The sequence below is a fragment of the Mus pahari genome, chromosome 15 (assembly GCF_900095145.1).
Source record: "Mus pahari chromosome 15, PAHARI_EIJ_v1.1, whole genome shotgun sequence".
In the NCBI taxonomy this organism is placed as follows: domain Eukaryota; kingdom Metazoa; phylum Chordata; class Mammalia; order Rodentia; family Muridae; genus Mus; species Mus pahari.
In genome coordinates this window covers 9532055-9549210 of record NC_034604.1, presented here as the reverse complement: position 1 = coordinate 9549210, position 17156 = coordinate 9532055, and the positions used below count along the sequence as shown (strand labels likewise).

Genomic DNA, 17156 nt, shown 5'->3' with positions numbered 1-17156 from the left:
TGGACAACTATAGGAACTCTCCCCAGAACTGTCTTCCCTGTGCAGGCTCACAGACCTGCAAGGGTAGCTGGTAGCACATCACACCAGGAGTAACGCGCTTTCATGAGGAATTTGCCATTCTTGTGACTAGAAACGTTCTGCCTTCGTTTTGCAAAGGCAATCTGTGAGAAAGCAGACCTCCAACCTTAAGGATGTCAGAGGACTAGCTTGGAACTGAAGCCCAAGTCTGAGGAGCATCGGAGCATCCTGTCTTGTCCTCAACAATGCATTTGTCTTTCTTTAGTCCTCAATCAGTGACCCTGGGGGACACCTACAACTGACCCCAAGTTGAAGGTTCTCTCTAAGTGAGGCATCCTTTGGATACAAACAAGTTCCCCTAGAGACAGACCAGAGTTTGCCTACCACACCCAGACCAGGCTCCAAGGAGGGCCTGCATCCATTGAGCACCCTGGGGAGGCTATGCATGGGACATCTGAGTTCTCAGGGCTGCAAGGCCCAGAGCAGCTCTGGCTGGCAAAGCAAAGTCAGGTTGTTGGAGAAGGAAAGAAGAGCAGATGAGCAGAGCTGTTTCTGCCCCATCCCATCCCTTCTCTATTCTTAAGTAAGATCAAAACGAAGTTAGTGCTCCCCACAACCATAAAATTAAAATCAAATCAGTGGCAAGTGTCGTGACATTTAGGCATTTTGAAACCAATTCTGCCTTGAGCTATGTAATGTTTTTAAAGAGGTGACTATCTTGTCTCCCTGTCACTACTTTGCCACACCGTCCTTGTGGTTGTTTTGATGGATCGCCCGACACTCAAATAGCAACATTTGAACTAATGGAGCATAAAAACAGATATAGTCTCTCTCCCACAAATGTCCCCTCCCCAGCTCAGGGACAGCTGCGGAATAGAGCCAGGGAAGTCCTGTGGGTACCCTGCTCTCTCTTTCTCTGTGTGTTATGTGAAAGAGGTGTCGGTGTGGGCTCACACTGCAGTGCAGACAAAAACATAAAACAAACCATCAGATCCTCTTCATTGTAAAGGAGACACTTAGATCAACCAGATTGGCCACATGATGTCACTGTTACTCCACACACACACAATAGTAACCCAGTGTGGAGTCAGTAGGGGTTGGATCTGGCTGGAACCTGGGCTCCCCTAGACCTAGCCTCTCATAGAAACATCATCCCTTCAGGTGGCATAGCCACAAGCTAACAGAGCCTGACCCATTGTCTCAGCATCGCCATTGTTCTGTCTCAAAAGGGAACAGATGAGAAAGGAAAGAGAAAAGAAGAAAGGGCTTCATTATGGTCTCCCACGTCACATTGCTACTGGTTGGACTTTGAACATTCATGACCTTGGATAAAGGCAAAGTCGCTTTCATATATTTTAACAGCATTACATACAGATGAGAGTGTCTTCCTTCTCTTTTTTTTCCCCAAATGTCTAAAAGACGCAGTGGCTGCTTAAGAGATGCACAGACAGTTTTTCGTCTCTGCAGGGATGCAGCTTTGTACTCTAGCCTGAGGAGAAGCCTGCTCTAGTTGAACACGCGTTCCTTCAGCCCAACGAAGCACCTTTTTGCCCACCCCTGCTCCTCAGATGTCAAGTAGACTGACTCACAGGCAAGCCCCGGCCGGGAAGCACCTGAGCACCTCAGCTGGCAAGCGACTGCCACATCCAAGTCAGCCTGTGGGAAATGTTAGGGACCTGACCAGTAGCTACAGCAGGAGAATCCCTTTCAGTTCATGGCTGCCAACTCTTCTTCCTTATTACAGATGCTCAAAGGGTGGCTTCCGACCTGGGCTCCACGGTCCAACTCCCCTGCCGATTCTTGCCACAGTTCTCCCTATATATTCCCCATGGCCGCTGGTACAGAATGGTAAAACTAATATTTTAGATATGCATAATCCGCAGGGAAGGATATTTTCAGTAGTGTTGGGGAGACAATAGTGCAATGTAAAAAATTGATAACAAAACAACAGTACTTGATGTTGTAAAAGGCCTTAAAAATAGCTTTCATTTCAATCAAAGCCACAGCCATGGGAAGCCTCTCCCACCTTTTACCTGGCTCTGTCACACAAAGGTAGCAGAAAGAACTGAAAGTAGTCAAGCTGTTGGTGCTGGCAAATTAAACTTAAGTTTTAAAAAGCAACCTCACTGCACGGGTATTTATCAGGAGCTATGTAGGAGATCAAGGCCTGACCTACAGCTGCCCTCTTGATGGAGATGTTAATTTCAGTATTCACAGTCTCTGCAGGACCCCTCCAAGTCTGAGAGAGCACTTATCCAGCTTTGAGCCAGCTTGGATCACCATATAGAGACATCCACACAAGAAAACCACCAGGCTAAATGGTAGCAAGTAACACCCAAGGAGAATTCAGACCGGACCAGTCACCTTAACTACACATGGCCAAGAACTTGAGCAACTTCATGGTGACCATAGTCCTGAGTTAGTGCCCTAACAGAACCTGTCCAGTGAGGGCAATTCAGTTTTTACTCCTATGGCCAACATTGGCTTGAGCGCTTCTTCTGTCAGTGTAAAGATGATGGAAGACAAGGCAGTGTGTGCAGCAATGTACAGCGTATGTAGCCATCAGCTGTCCCTTCCCCCATGACTTGGATATAATCCCTAAACCACTGGAGTTTCTGAGTGAGTAAAAACTCTGTTGTCCACATTGGAACCCTCACATTACATGTGATAGTATATACTCAAAACACAACCCAAAATGGAAGCTAGCCCTGATGGGCAAACCAGTGGTATTATTAAAAGACTGGTATGTGAGCCTTGCCATCTCAGCTTAGCCTTTGAGCCTAGGGACCGCATTCCACCACATTCCTGCAAGTTTATCACATAGACCTGCATGATGAAGTCTCATTTAAATCTGGTTCATTGAAGGCTGGACATCTCAGCGCATGCAGCACCTGTACAGAGCCATGAGGAACTGGGTTCACATCTGCAGAAGCCACAGAAAGTTGGGTACAATAACACTCATCTTAATCCTCAACTCCTATGCCAAGACTAGAGATAGGAACAGGAAAATCAGCAGAAGCTCGTAGGCCAGCTAGCCTACACACAGTAGCCAGTACACACAGTAGCAGACAAGAGCCTCTTGACAGAGCAGAAGGTCAGCATCAGCACCTGAAGTTGACCTCTGACTTGCATACGCACTCACACTCAAATACGCAAGCACATACAAGTGCACAATACACACAGAAAGAATTTTTCAAGCTAAAATTATAAAATAAAATTTGGGTACTAAGCCCTCCAGTAATTTCCCCTGTAAAAAATAATGTGTATGCCTCACTCTTCGGTGTGCCGGTCCCACACCGTGGGAAGGTAAAAGTTGCTGGCGTCCCTATGAGTGTCTGCTTCTGGCTGGTTCAGGATAGCACTGCCATTGAGCTCTATAACTCTTCCTAGTGAGTTAACAAGCCTGAAGGGGCCTTTGAAATCCCACACATTTCAGACAGCTCAGTCTGAAGAAAGAATACCTCCAAGATCCTCAACCTACAGCTACTCTCAAAAGATTCCAGGAGACTTGGGCTCGTGCAGTACCTTGCTCAGTCTATGAAGTTTAGCCCTACTCTGTGCATCTATAACAAAGGAGATGTGGCGTTCCATGGGCACACTAAAGACATGCTCTTGATCCGGACTCTGCCTGTGATGGAATGGGAGGGAAGACACCTGATTAAGAGAAGAGCAAATCCGAGTTTGAGCTTTGGGTAAGTCTTCTTAAATGTCCATTTGGACTTGGGGAGATGGCTCAGTCAATAAGGTTCTAGTCAAGCAAGCAGGAAGACCTGAGACCCATTCCTAATATGTATGCAAAGAGCTGGGCTGGGTGTGTACCTGTAACTGTCACACTGCTCCAGGGACCCTGTCTCCAAAACGAGGTGGAAAGCAATGGAAAAAATACTCACTGTTGACCTCTATTCTCCAAACACACACACACACACACACACACACACACACACACACACATGCTCCCCACACATATAGACACATATATGAACACATTACACACATACAGAACTACACACACATTAAGTTTAAGATGGGACTATGTCATTAAAACCAGAACGTTGCCAGGAAAGAAAGACAAGACACAGTTAGACTCAACTCCACAAGGTCTTTCAGTTGTCTCAATATCATTATCCTTTTTCTCTCATCACCCCAATATTAGAAGTGCTTCTGGGTTTGCTTGGGAAAGTTTCTGGACTGTGACACTCCAAGTCAAAAACCTAACCAGTTGAGGCTCTGGGAGAGAACTGTGGGTAAGGGGCCAACTGCACTTCAAAATGGAGCCGGGTTTGTAAGGACGTGCTGCTGCTTGCACGGGAGCACCAAGGTGAAGACTCACTCACCGCTCCTCTCAGAGATCAAGGATCACGAATCCCCATGTCAGAGAGAAATTCTATGTACAAAAGTTCATAAAGGTTATGAACAGTCAGCAGCAGGTCCTCCAGGATAAGAAAGCAAGCCACTAAAATACCGTTTGGTGATGGTTGTCCTGACCCAGTTTTTCCTGGAAAGATCATATTTATGATGCGCTTCCTGTGCATATTAAGTTGTCTGTTCTAACCCTGACCATCAAAGAATCTGATAAAAATTCCAAAATGAAAGAAAACAGAATCACTGGCTTGAATGCCATATTTAACCTCTATTGGCAGGCAAAGCTGTTAACTACATCTTAACCTATACAAGAGCATGGACCATGTCTGTGCCTACATCCCTCAGTGTAGTATCAGCACAGGTACTCAATAAATGTAAAAGGAAGATAGATAATATAAGCATGGTATTCTCTGAGATAGATGAACTCACCAAGAAAGCGAGTAGAAGCTAAAGAGACTTACTTACCAAGCTGTTAGCATTATCACTGACACATACATCCCATTAATTATATCTTATTCCAACCATTGTTTTCCTATAAATCTAAGTCAGATCCTACCTGATGCATTTCCATAGAAGACATGGTCGAACTTGAGCTTGGAAGGCGGGGTCGGGGGGGAGGGAGTTGGTGATGGTCATTCAGATCACAGATAGTGCCTAGACAGACAGACTGGTGAGTGTTCAATGTACCAAAGCCTCCAGGAAAAAGAAATCCCTGTCAAGGAAACAGCATGAAATGGCACCAAAGCATCCTAATACGGTAGAGAAGTCTGGGGAAGATCGAGGCTACGACTAGAAAATACTGTTTCCCTCCATCCTATGTTCATATCTTCAGAATGGATGCCATGTGCCTGCTTTGCAAAGTCATCCTTACCAGACTTGAAGCTCCACCATCTCTCCATAGCCCACATGATGCTATTCTCCTCAAGAAAACCAACTTAGTTGGCATGTGTCCTGAGGGTTGTTCAAAGAAGAACACTCTTGTAAAACAAGAGTTTTAGAATACAAAAATCAAGAAGAAAATATTTTGCTAACCCAGGAATCCCAGCTTTGTTGTCAGGATGATAATGATGCTGGTGCTGGTGCTAGTAGTGGTGGTGGTGGTGGTGGTGCTGATGCTGGCGGAGGTGGCGCTGGTGATGATGATGATGATGACGACGATGATGATGATAAAATTCAGTATCTTGGCTGTCCAATGCCTATGGAGCATGACACTTCTCTTTACACAAGTGGAGGGGAGGGTGGGCTAATCCTCAGGCACATGCTCCATGAATTCACTATCTCTGAAAAATGCAAAGGCTTTTCCGGTGGAAGAAACTAAGGAAGCAGTAGCTTACTGCTGTGGTGGAAACCCTTCATCCTGGTGCCTTCCGGTCACAGTCCCTTTGATCTGGGAATCTCAGACTGCAAATGGGGACCTAAAGACTAGAACTATGTCTCCAAGTGGGCAAGCTTGAAGGCTCTAATTCCAGAACAGAGTCCATATTGTCTTATTGCCAATCCAGACCATTCTTTACACTACAAAAAAATTGTGTCTGGACACACGGACACACACACACACACACACACACACACACATACATGCACATGCACACACCTTAACAACAATAATAAAACTCATTTGAGTTTGAATCCACTGAATTCATTGTGAACAGCAACAGTCGTGGTGGCTGTGGGTTAGGTGTGTGACAAGCAGACTGCCCACAATGAGTTTCCAGTCTGAGCACGCCCTCCAGGGGCAGGTCCCGCTCTGTGAAATTGGGAAAGCAGATGAACAAGCCTCTGTCTGAGCAGATAAGGGAGGGACCTGGACATCCAAGCCCAGTTCTTCTGAAACTCACTAAGGTAGCTAGCTAGCTTTAACCGTCAATTTGATACAATCTATAATCACCTGAGAAGGGGGTCTCAAAGAGGAACTGTCTAGATCAGGTTGTCCTGTGGACATGCCTGTGGAGGGTTGTCTTGATTGCTTTAATCCACATAGGAAGATCCAGTCCACTGTGGGTAGCATCATTCCCTGGGTTTGAACCCCGGACTGTGTAAGAACAGAGGAAGCTGACTACTAGACAGTCTGTATTTATTCTCTCTGCTCTGGTCTGTGGATGTGATAGAAATTCAAGTTCCATGTCCACCTCCCTTATGCTAGAATGCAACCTGGATTTATGCTAAATAAACACTTCTCCTTCATGTTGCTTTTTGTTGGAGTGTTTATCACAGCAACAGAAACAAAACTAGGGCACTTGCCATTGTTTAAACCATGTCAGGCCATCCGTAGGAATAAAGGACAGAGAGAGCAGTCAGGGTGTTAGCACTTCTGTGCCTCCAAGTGGCAGCAACATGGAAGCCTGGGAACAGCGGGAGAGAGAGAGGGCACTCCAACCCCGATTGTGCTTCACATGCGGCTCCAGCTCCTAACCCACCAACACACAGAGAACCATCTCAAATGGCAAATTACGTGTGAAGCATCTGGCCCAGTGCCTGGAACATGGTAGGTGCTCCAAAATCATAGCTATCTTGATGGTGTAGAACAAAGAGGGGGACGTGAAAGAATGGAGAGGGAGACAAGAGCCAGGTGGGAAGGAGGGGGTGCAGAGGAGAGCTGTCTGGAGAGCCTGCAGCCTCCATCAGCAGCAAGAGCAGGCGGAGGGGCCAGGACCCAAGCGGGATCCTGAAGATGCGGAGCTCACAGGGAACAAAGCATGTCGGCAGTGTGCGTGCTGGAGCCAGAGCCACTGTAACTCAGTGCTGTGCTGAATGGAGTGGAAGAAACACTATTAAATCTGTGACTCTGTGAGGTTATAATATTCCCAGCGAGCCCCCGCCTACAGAAATCCACCCAGCAAGCAGGCTTGCCAGGAGCCCCCTCTCAGTTATAACAAGCTGCCTATCTCCTGCTGCCAGGATGCAGAGAAAAAATGAAAAGCCGTTACCAACTCCATTATAAACCTAGTGACCTGCTTCACCTCCCTGGGTTTAGTGACTAGTTCCACTGCCTTTTGGGCACGGAGAAAGAAACATAAGGCAAGGATTAACTTTCCTGGCGTTTGAAGGCATCAAGAGTCAAAACTGCTTGCAGCTGGCATTCCTCTCAGTTACGCAGTCAGCTTTGATGGATTTATTTTCTTTGCCCTACTTCATAGAAGTTACTGGGGCCAATTACGGCAAAGATGATTGCCAGGGAGTTTTTAATGCGGGCGCTAGGTGGCGCTGTCTCCTTCAGGAGGGACCAACGCTGGTGTCATTTAAACCCTCCTCAGAGCTTTCTGACTTACAATGAAAGGATGGAGTTCTACTGTCAGAAAGGCCCTCTCTTGCTCCTGCGGGTCTCTGAGCCCCGGGAAGGCGGTAGAATCCTTTACACACTTCACACTCCCACAATTTTATTCCTCTCTGCGGCAAGTGGCGCGATTAGCCTCACTAGTAATTGGCAGTGGGCATGCTTGTTCAATTTGGACTGGCTCATTTAGATTCACTTTATAAGCCCTGTTCTTAATACAGATCTCCAATGCCTTTCCAATTGATTAATAAGACTTCTGTATCCGTGTGTGTGTGTGTGTGTGTGTGTGTGTGTGTGTTCTTTCTTTTTCCTTTCCTCCTCAAAAATTAGGGTGCCTAATCTTCCTCTTCAAAAGATGGGAGCCTAGTCCCTAGCTGGGCTATGTGGGTCTTTTGGCCCTGAGACTATGGTTTTCCTCTGGGATGCATAGAGATGGCAGCAATGGTGGGTAGGGGTAGCTGAGGTCATACAGAGTCAAAGCACAGAGATGCCCAGGCTTCCTGAATCCCTTTGGCATTCTTGTTTTCACAACACCCCACTGTCTCCTTAAGTCTGGGTATCTGCACATGCCAGATGAAGAGCACATGTTCCTTGATGCTTGAAAACTGGGTATCTGTAATCCTTAATGGGTCTGGGGGGGGGGAGCAGTAGTCTAACTTTTGGCATAACATCAACCAACCAAGAGGATGGCTCACCAGCACTGCCTTTACCAGGATGCCGAGAGCCCAGGAAAGAGCCTCTTTCCAAAAATCTGCCATGGTTCCTCCCAGGAGCCAGGGAGCCTAGGGCAGAGTCCCAGACTGTTCACTCAGATCTTTCCTTTGAAGTGTCCCCGTTCGTTCATCTCTCCTTGTCCTTCTGCTGAGAGCCTCGGCTTTCCAGGCAGGGTGATCTGGACATCGGTTCTGACCACTACAGGCACAAGCTAGTAGTGTGGGAATCAGCTGACATTACATGAGAACCTCGGCTTCCCTTCCTGTTTCCAGGTCTTAGCATCGGAGCTTGCACACCTGGAGTCTCAGTCCAGTTTAGGCTCTTGGCATGGAATTTATCCTAATTACTGAAGGATTAACAAGGGTCGACAATGAAAGGTCCACTTGGTCTCCAATGACAGCCTCCCGTGGCACCACAGCCCAAGTCACCACAAGTCTCTACAATAATTCGCTGCCTGATCCCACTAATTTGGAAGTTTCTGCTTATGAGAAGCAGGCTGCTCAGCCCAATTACAGGTAAAATGTCTCAGATTTCACAAATTCTCTTACTCCTTTTAAATTAACAGCATGTGAAAAAAAATCTTTGCAAATACCACTAGTTGCTATTAAATCAACTACAATAGAAACTTGAATGTGTCTAGGAAGCTGGAAGATTGAGAAGTGGAGTTATCAAACTTTCTAGCAGAACAAAATTTACAGGAATGTGAGCTGTTGTCTTGTGGACTCTGCATGGAGCACCTGTTTAATTGTGGGTGGACTCTTGATATATGTCAGCTCTTGGGGGAAGGGAAGGGTGAACCCTCAATGCAGACATGTGCTGTAAATGCCTGGGCAGAGCGTGAATAAATGGTTGGATGCGTTTTATCTGTGGTGACTTTACTTTATGTGACTGATATATAACATCAACAATTCTCCCTAGGTTCTAACTTTACTTAATCCAAATTTTGGTGTCTGTATGTGCTTGTGTGTTTGCCTGTGTTCCTGTGAGGCCATGGAGACTAGATGACAGCTCTAGCTAGTGACAGTGATAGTCCACCTCAGCGATGGTCTGCCTTGAATTTTGATGCTGTCTTTCACTGCCTTTAATTCACCAAACAGCCCAGGCTAGTTGTCCAAGAACCTGGAAGGATCTGCTCATCTGCCTCTTCCACTAAAGTGCCACCATGCCCAGCATCACTTGCGTGCACTTTACCGAGCAGCCAAGGCTGGCTGGCCCAGGATCCCAGGGCCTGCCTGTCTCTGCCCCCCTATTGGTGAGACGACAAAAGCAAGTGTGTCACCATGCCTAGTTGTTTTTGACTTGGGTTCTGGGGGTCCCTTACAGATCTTTGGACACACACAGCTGAGATATCTCCCCGGCCTGAAAATTTCTAGTTCAATTGATGCTAAGCTTTTGTTACAGCAGTTTAGGCCAAATGAAGCAAGTTTGTGGGCTGGGTTCAGGCTGCCACTCTACGACCTCTGATACACAGTTTCATTTAAAATACAGTTTTTAGAAGGAGTGATAAACGAATCCACCCGAACTGCTCAGAACTGTCTGGCTCTATAAGGATGGCTTAATTCATGGCTAGCACTTTAAAATCTCTAAGCAGGAACATTTGGTGTCTGAACACACCATCGTGATCATTCTGCTGACTGTGTCTCCGTGTGTACCCCTAAACCGAAAAGCTTGGGCTAAATCTGAACTAGACTGGGGGAGATGAGTTATCTACTTTGTGATCTCTCTGCCACTTTTTTATGTAGAATAATAAATGAGTTTTCCCTCCTTTAAGGGCTTCTCTTTGTGGTGTAGGAAAGTAAGAGATTTCTGTTACCTTGACAGACAGAAAGAAAATAGTTCAAATAAATCAGTCTTCTTGTTGCTAAAACAAAGCTTGTAAAACTCCAGATTGTTCCTCTAAAATTCCCCTCTCTTCTGAAAGGAAAGGTAATTAACTACTCCTTTAGATAATTTCTTCACTCAACAAATATTATGGGTCTCCTAAAAAATATCCTATCATACTAAGGTACAGAATTTTTCACTCTTTAAAAGATTTTCAGCACAGAGACTGGCTTTCAGTGAGCCACCAAGCAGAGACATTAGCTGAGTTGGATAGATGGGTTGCCTGGCATTCACAAAGTCATGTATTTCTCCATTAACCTCCAGATACATCCATTTGCCCAAGAATTTCATAAATTCATTGTTTTTAATAGCTGGGTAGTACTCCATTGTGTAAATGTACCACATTTTCTGTATCCATTCCTCTATTGAGGGACATCTGGGTTCTTTCCAGTTTCTGGCTATTATAAATAAGGCTGCTATGAACACAGTGGAGCATGTGTCCTTATTACCAGTTGGAAGATCTTCTGGGTATATGCCCAGAAGAGGTATTGCTGGATCCTCCGGTAGTACTATGCCCAATTTTCTGAGGAACCGCCAGACTGATTTCCAAGAACTGGACATGGTGACACATGCCTATGACCTCAGCATGTGAAGGTAGAGGCAGGAGTATCCAACATTCAAAGTCATCCTTGGCTACATAGCAAGTTCAAGGTCAGCAGCTAGTCTACATGAGACTCTGTTTTGAAAACAACAAAAATAATCAAAATTAACTATGCTTGATGCATATTTATTAAATGCTACCCTGTAAAAGCTCTATTGTAAAAACAGAATTAATTTTTAGCGACTGAACCGTGAAAAGGCTTGGCAATAAAATATGCATTAGATAATATTACCTATTTATTCAGCTTTGCTAGGGATTGAACTCAGTGTATTACCAATGTGGGGCAAGCAATGTACTACTGAGATATAGCTATAACCCCAGACTGTCTTTTCTATAAAAAAAATGTACTCCAGTGTCAAAATCTACCAAAGGCAGAAAATGCATTAGGAAGTGTTCACTCTGGAACTTGGAAAAGGACAGAGCTCAGGTGGGGAGGCTGCAGCTGAGACGGCCCTCCCAGAGCTGGCAAGAATGACGGCATACCAGTTCTGGCCTGTGCTGTCCAAAACACACTTCCCTGCCAAAGAAAGCCTTGCCTTATCTTAGGGCACAGGGACAGAGTATTCCAGCTGGATATTTAAGGCTAGAAATGGCAAGTTCGGGTGTTTGGAATAAACCTAAACTCTGCTTTCCTATGCCAAGATTGCAGTGCTCAAATCAAGCAGTCCTGGGATTCGGGACATCTCAGAGGGAACGAAAACACTCTCCACACAGCCCTGGCTGACTGCTAAATGGCACATATCTGGGGGAGAGCTGAGGATGCTTGGAAATGTGAAAGCCAAGAGAGACTGGAACACGGGCTATGACCTCAAATAGGGTGGGTCCCCAGCCACTCGCCTCTGGGCTGGGACAGTTTAGAAGCTTAACGCGTTCAAAGCGCTTGAACAAAAACAAGCCAGAACCATTAACTGAACACTAAATAATAACCAATGGAAGAATGGCCTCTGGATGTCAAGACTAAAAAGTAGAAATTCACCAGGCATGGCTGTCACTCCAGCACTAGGGGCAGAGGTGGAGAGACCGAGACTTCCAGGACAGCCTTGGTTACATATAAAAAACTATTCAAATAATTGGAAGTAAATGACCAACCCAAATGAACACACACGCACACACACGCATGCACGCAGAGGCATGCACACGTGCGCACACACACACACACACACACACACANAGAGAGAGAGAGAGAGAGAGAGAGAGAGAGAGAGAGAGAGAGAGAGAGAATCTGACGGGCAGAGATATCACTGGTCACAACCTGAAGGGAACTAATCCCACTGTGTAATTTCCTGGGTATATAAGAACAAACAGCATGGAACAGGGATTGTGTAACCTGTGCTCTAGGAGACAGAAGAAGCAATCATAAACTGACTCCGACTGACCTAGAGGGTAAACTAGCAGATGAGACTTGAGAGAGGTACTGTAAAAATGCTCAAGCAATTAAGAAAAGGATGCTTAAAGGGCTAAAGGAAAATATGCTAATGACTGTTAACAAATGAAGGGTCTCAACAGAGAAATAAAAACTAAGAACAAAATGGAAATTCTAGAGCTTAAGAAAATAACTGAAAATTTTTTTTCTAAAGAGGATCGACTGGAAATCTGAATTGGCTCAGTAAGAGGGAATTTGAGCACAGATGAATAGCAGTGACAAGATCTGAAGACGGAAATAAATGAAGGAGGAGACATTCTGGGACCTCTTTAGATGATGTCAAGAATGTTAACATGGGAAGGTGAACGGGAAGTCCTAGCAGAAACCATGAAAAGGGCTTTTATAGCTAAAATCTCCCAAAATCTGATGGACAAGCATTAAACAAATTAAACACAAGGAGAACCAGAGCTGCAAAGGAAATTCCATTCTAAACTGCTGGAGAGCAAGCAGAGAGATTCCTGGGCGAGCGAGACAGAAGTGGGCGATTTCACACTGTACAGAGAGATGGTACAGGAGAGGATGGGCCAGTGAGTCCATGGTGCTTTGGATGAACTGTCCCCACTTTCTCAGGTATTTGAATACTTGGTCCCCAGTTTGTAGCACCATTTGGGGAGGCTCAGGAGGTGTGTCCGTGCTGGAGGAGGTGTGTCATTGGGGACGGGCTTTGAGACTTAAAGACTTCTGCCATTCTGAGTTTGCTCTCTCTACGTCCCATCTGTGGGTCAAGATGCAGCTGTCAGTTACCACTGCCCCCTCTTCACCTTTACTGACTATATTTCCCCCAGGACAGTAAGCCATATAAACTCTTCCTTCTCCAAGGTGACTTAGTTATGGTGTTTTATCACAGCAAAAGCAAAGCAACCAGTACAACTCCTTAGTAGAGACAGAAACCAGGGGAATAATATGTTCAAAGTACTCAAAGGTTAAGAAAAATTCCATTGGTAAATCCTATATCTAGTTTTTTTTTTTTAAAAAAAAAAAACAAAACAATTTTCAGAGAGAAAACAGGCACTTCTAGGTAACCAAGAATCGGGAAAGTTCTTTGATAGCCAACCTAACATGGTGAGAAACATGAAAGAAAATGGCATCATGTAGTCACGAAGACCATGGGATCAAACAAGGAAAGCCCGCACTGTCATGTGTGGACACATGTGGAAGACTGAAGATTTATTTTTCTGCTTTATTTTCTGTTAAAGACTTTGTAAGATTATTCAAAGCAATAGTGAGATACTGAGGGCTTGGGCACACAACATAGCATAGAAGTTAGAGAAATTGCAAAAGAATAAGAAAATGCACATACCTAGAAGGTACGTGTATGCAAAATACGCACATAATGAGGGTTTGAGTATGTAACATGCATTGGCATAGCAGAGGCTGTGACTGCATACCAGGTGCAGTGGTGACATAGGAGAGGCAGTGACTGCATAGCAGAGGCAGTGACTGCATAGCAGATGCAGTGATTGCACTGTAAAATAACAACAACATGCAGCTACATTAATCATCACTTTTTGCTTAAACTGTTCTTAATCTAAGGTTGAGACAACTTAAAGATCAGTGTTGAAATCCACAAATGAGCCACTATAAAATGTTTTCAAAGACATACATAAAAGTCAATCATTTTCAGTATGTGCAGGTAAAATATGGTGGCAAAAATGGTGATAAAGGAACATGACTTAGAAGAAGAATATTATAGGGAATTACAAAAATGAAGGTGTGTGTCCAAGGATGGCAGTAATTATATGAAACTGGATCAACCCAATGTCCCGATCAGAGCATAGAAACAATCAGATTGAATAAAAATGCCTACTCCACCGATATACAGTCTTTAAGATAAAACCTTAAGGTTCATACATGTGGAAAATGATATGCCATAAATAAAGTGATGTGGGAGAACTCAAGTTAATAGTGTAGTAAAATCATATCTTCTAGATAGAACAATTTCTGAGGAGAAATCGTAGCCTTTACACACTTTTACATTTACAATAAAAAGGTGGCGGATACCAGTTTAGTAATGTAAACTTCCATCTTCAGAATTGACTAATTAACACATTAACCACAGTTAATAGAAGGAAAGGATTAAAGCACATAAGAATAGATACAAGAACGTCAATGTGAAGACAGCTAATGCAGTGAAAGTATTCTCCACATACTCAACAAGTCTGAATCCCCCTTCACTAGATTGACTAAAAAACAGAGAAGAAAAATTTTCACCAAAAATCAGGAATAAAAGGAAGGAAGTTACAGAATGGATAAAAATGGAAGGGTGCTGGAGGGGGCTCAGTTGTTAAGAACACCTTCCAGTGAGTGCATATCAAGTGAGTTCTTTTGTGATTGGGTTACCTCACTCAGGATGATATCCTCCAGATACATCCATTTACCTAAGAATTTCATAATGCACTCACTGATAAGTGGATAGTAGCCCAGAAACCTAGAATACCCAAGATACAATCTCCAAAATACAAGAAAATCAAGAAGAAGGAAGACCAACACGTGGATACTTCATTCCTCCCCGAAATAGGGAATAAAATACCCATGAAAGAAGTTGCAGAGACAAAGTTTGAAAAGATGAACCATCCAGAGACTGCCCCACCCAGGGGCCCATCCCATAATCAGCCACCAAACACAGACACTATTGCATATGCCAGCAAGATATTGCTGAAAGGACACTGATATAGCTATCTCTTGTGAGGCTATGCCAGTGCCTGGCAAATATAGAAGTAGATGCCCACAGTCATCTATTGGATGGAACACAGAGTCCCCAATGGAGGAGCTAGAGAAATTACCCAAGGAACTGAAGGGATCTGCAACCCTATAGGTGGAACAACAATATGAACTAACCAGTACCCCCAGAGCTCATGTCTCTAGCTGCATATGTAGCAGAAGATGGTCTAGTCAGCCATCATTGGGAAGAGAGGCCCCTTGGTCTTGCAAACTTTATATGCCCCATACAGAGGAACACCAGGGCCAAGAAGTGGGAGTGAGTGGGCAGGGGAGCAGGGTGGGGGGAGGGTATAGGGGACATTCGGGATAGCATTTGAAATGTAAATGAAGAAAATATCTAATAAAATAATTTTTTTTAAAAAAAGAACACCTTCCAGAGGACTCAGGTTATCTTCACAGCACCCACAACAGGTAGATCACATCTGCCTCTAACTTAAACTCCGATGACCTAACACCATCTTCTGGCCTGTTGGCATCTACACACCTTCTCAGGCACACATGCATCCACATTAAATAAACTTTAAAAATATTTTAAAAGGCTTATGAAAGTGTGAAACCACTTCATGGGAATTAATTTAACACTTAGATGAAAAAGACTAAGTCCTAGAAAGATACAAATTATCAGATAAAAATTAATTAATGTATTAGATATAGCTATAGAAAGCAAAGGGAGTAATTGACTAATGCAAGATTTCTTCACAAATGGCTGAATTCTGCAAAAACGTTTATAAAAGTAGTAACTCCCACCCTACAAATATCTTTCTGAAAGCAGTAACCATGGAGCACCCATAAACGCACTCTGTATGAGACCAGTGTTATCTACTGAAGCCAGGCAAAAGCACTATAGTAAAACCACTGTGGACCAGTGGCCCTTGCAGAGAGAGATGGAAAGTTTCTCCAGAAATCTAGATGCATGCAAAAAGAATTATATATAGTAACCAAATGAATACTGCAAGATGCTGACCTTCTGAAATTATGTGAAATACCATATTAGTCCAAAAAACCAAAGATACAGAAAAAATACAATGAGGTCTTCATGATTTAAGTTGTGACAATCTTAGGGACTAGCCTTCAACTTGGTAAAGGGCATCTCAGAAAACCTACACTTAACATGACACCGAGAGGCTAAAGACTGTAGTTCTTCCTCTTATGAGGATGTGGAGGGACATAGACCCTGCTCATCCTCTCCAGGACCATGAGACAAACAGAACACAGAAAAAGTGTGTGGGATGGAAGGATAGATTTTCTTCATGCATTTAACTCTCAGAGCTGTTGAATATGATTTGAAATGTAATAGGTACTGGATAAGTGGTTAGTGAAAATGTAGATAAGAGAATGGAGGGACCTGGGCATGATGGTACATACTAGTTATCCCGGCACTTTGGAGACTAAGTTGAGTGTCAAGAGGGTGGCCATTATTCTATACCAGCCTGGAATACTAAGAAATCACTATATCAGCCAGAGATAAATAGCAAGACTAAATCAAAACACACACAAGGAGGTGGGAAACAGGGATAAATATTCTATTTCTCTGAGAAATGTGTTACTTCAACCATTATATGCTGGTTTTCCATCATGGGCTCATACTGTATACTAGGAAACTATCTTAGTTAGGATTTCTATTGCTCTGATAAAGGCACCGTAGCTTAAAGCTTGTGGGAAAGGGGATTTATTTCATCTTACAACTCTTAGATCACAGTCCAGCATGGAGGGAAGTCAGGGTAAGAACTCAAGACATGGACTGAGCAGAAGCCATGGAGGAGCGCTACTCACAGGCTTGCAACCGCGGCTGCAGGATATTTGATCACATAGTAAACCTTGAGATTGCGAACTGGAAAAATCTGCTTCTTATTGTGGTGTGCTTCAGCTCTAGCTTAACCCCTTAACCCCAAGAGCTTTCTGTAAACGAGAGCTAAATAAAGTCGGAGATGGGTTAAGAGATACATCAAGCCACCAGTTGACAGGAAGTGAACACAAGAAAACCCAGGAATGCCGGGCGTGGTGGCGCACGCCTTTAATCCTAGCACTTGGGAGGCAGAGGCAGGCGGATTTCTGAGTTCGAGGCCAGCCTGGTCTACAAAGTGAGTTTCAGGACAGCCAGGGCTATACAGAGAAACCCTGTCTCGAAAAACCAAAAAAGAAAAAAAAAAAGAAAAAAAGAA

At 44.2% G+C, this 17156-nt stretch overlaps 1 long non-coding RNA gene across 1 annotated transcript in view; it reads left to right on the top strand.

Annotated features, from left to right (window-relative positions):
• Nucleotides 1-6728: 6728 nt before the first annotated feature.
• The window catches only part of LOC110332873, a 20921-nt gene continuing 10493 nt past the window's right edge, over nt 6729-17156 (top strand). Inside the window, exons 1-2 of the long non-coding RNA XR_002381049.1 lie at nt 6729-6865; nt 10190-10294. This is a non-coding gene — a long non-coding RNA (uncharacterized LOC110332873). The remainder of the gene's footprint in view (nt 6866-10189; nt 10295-17156) is intronic.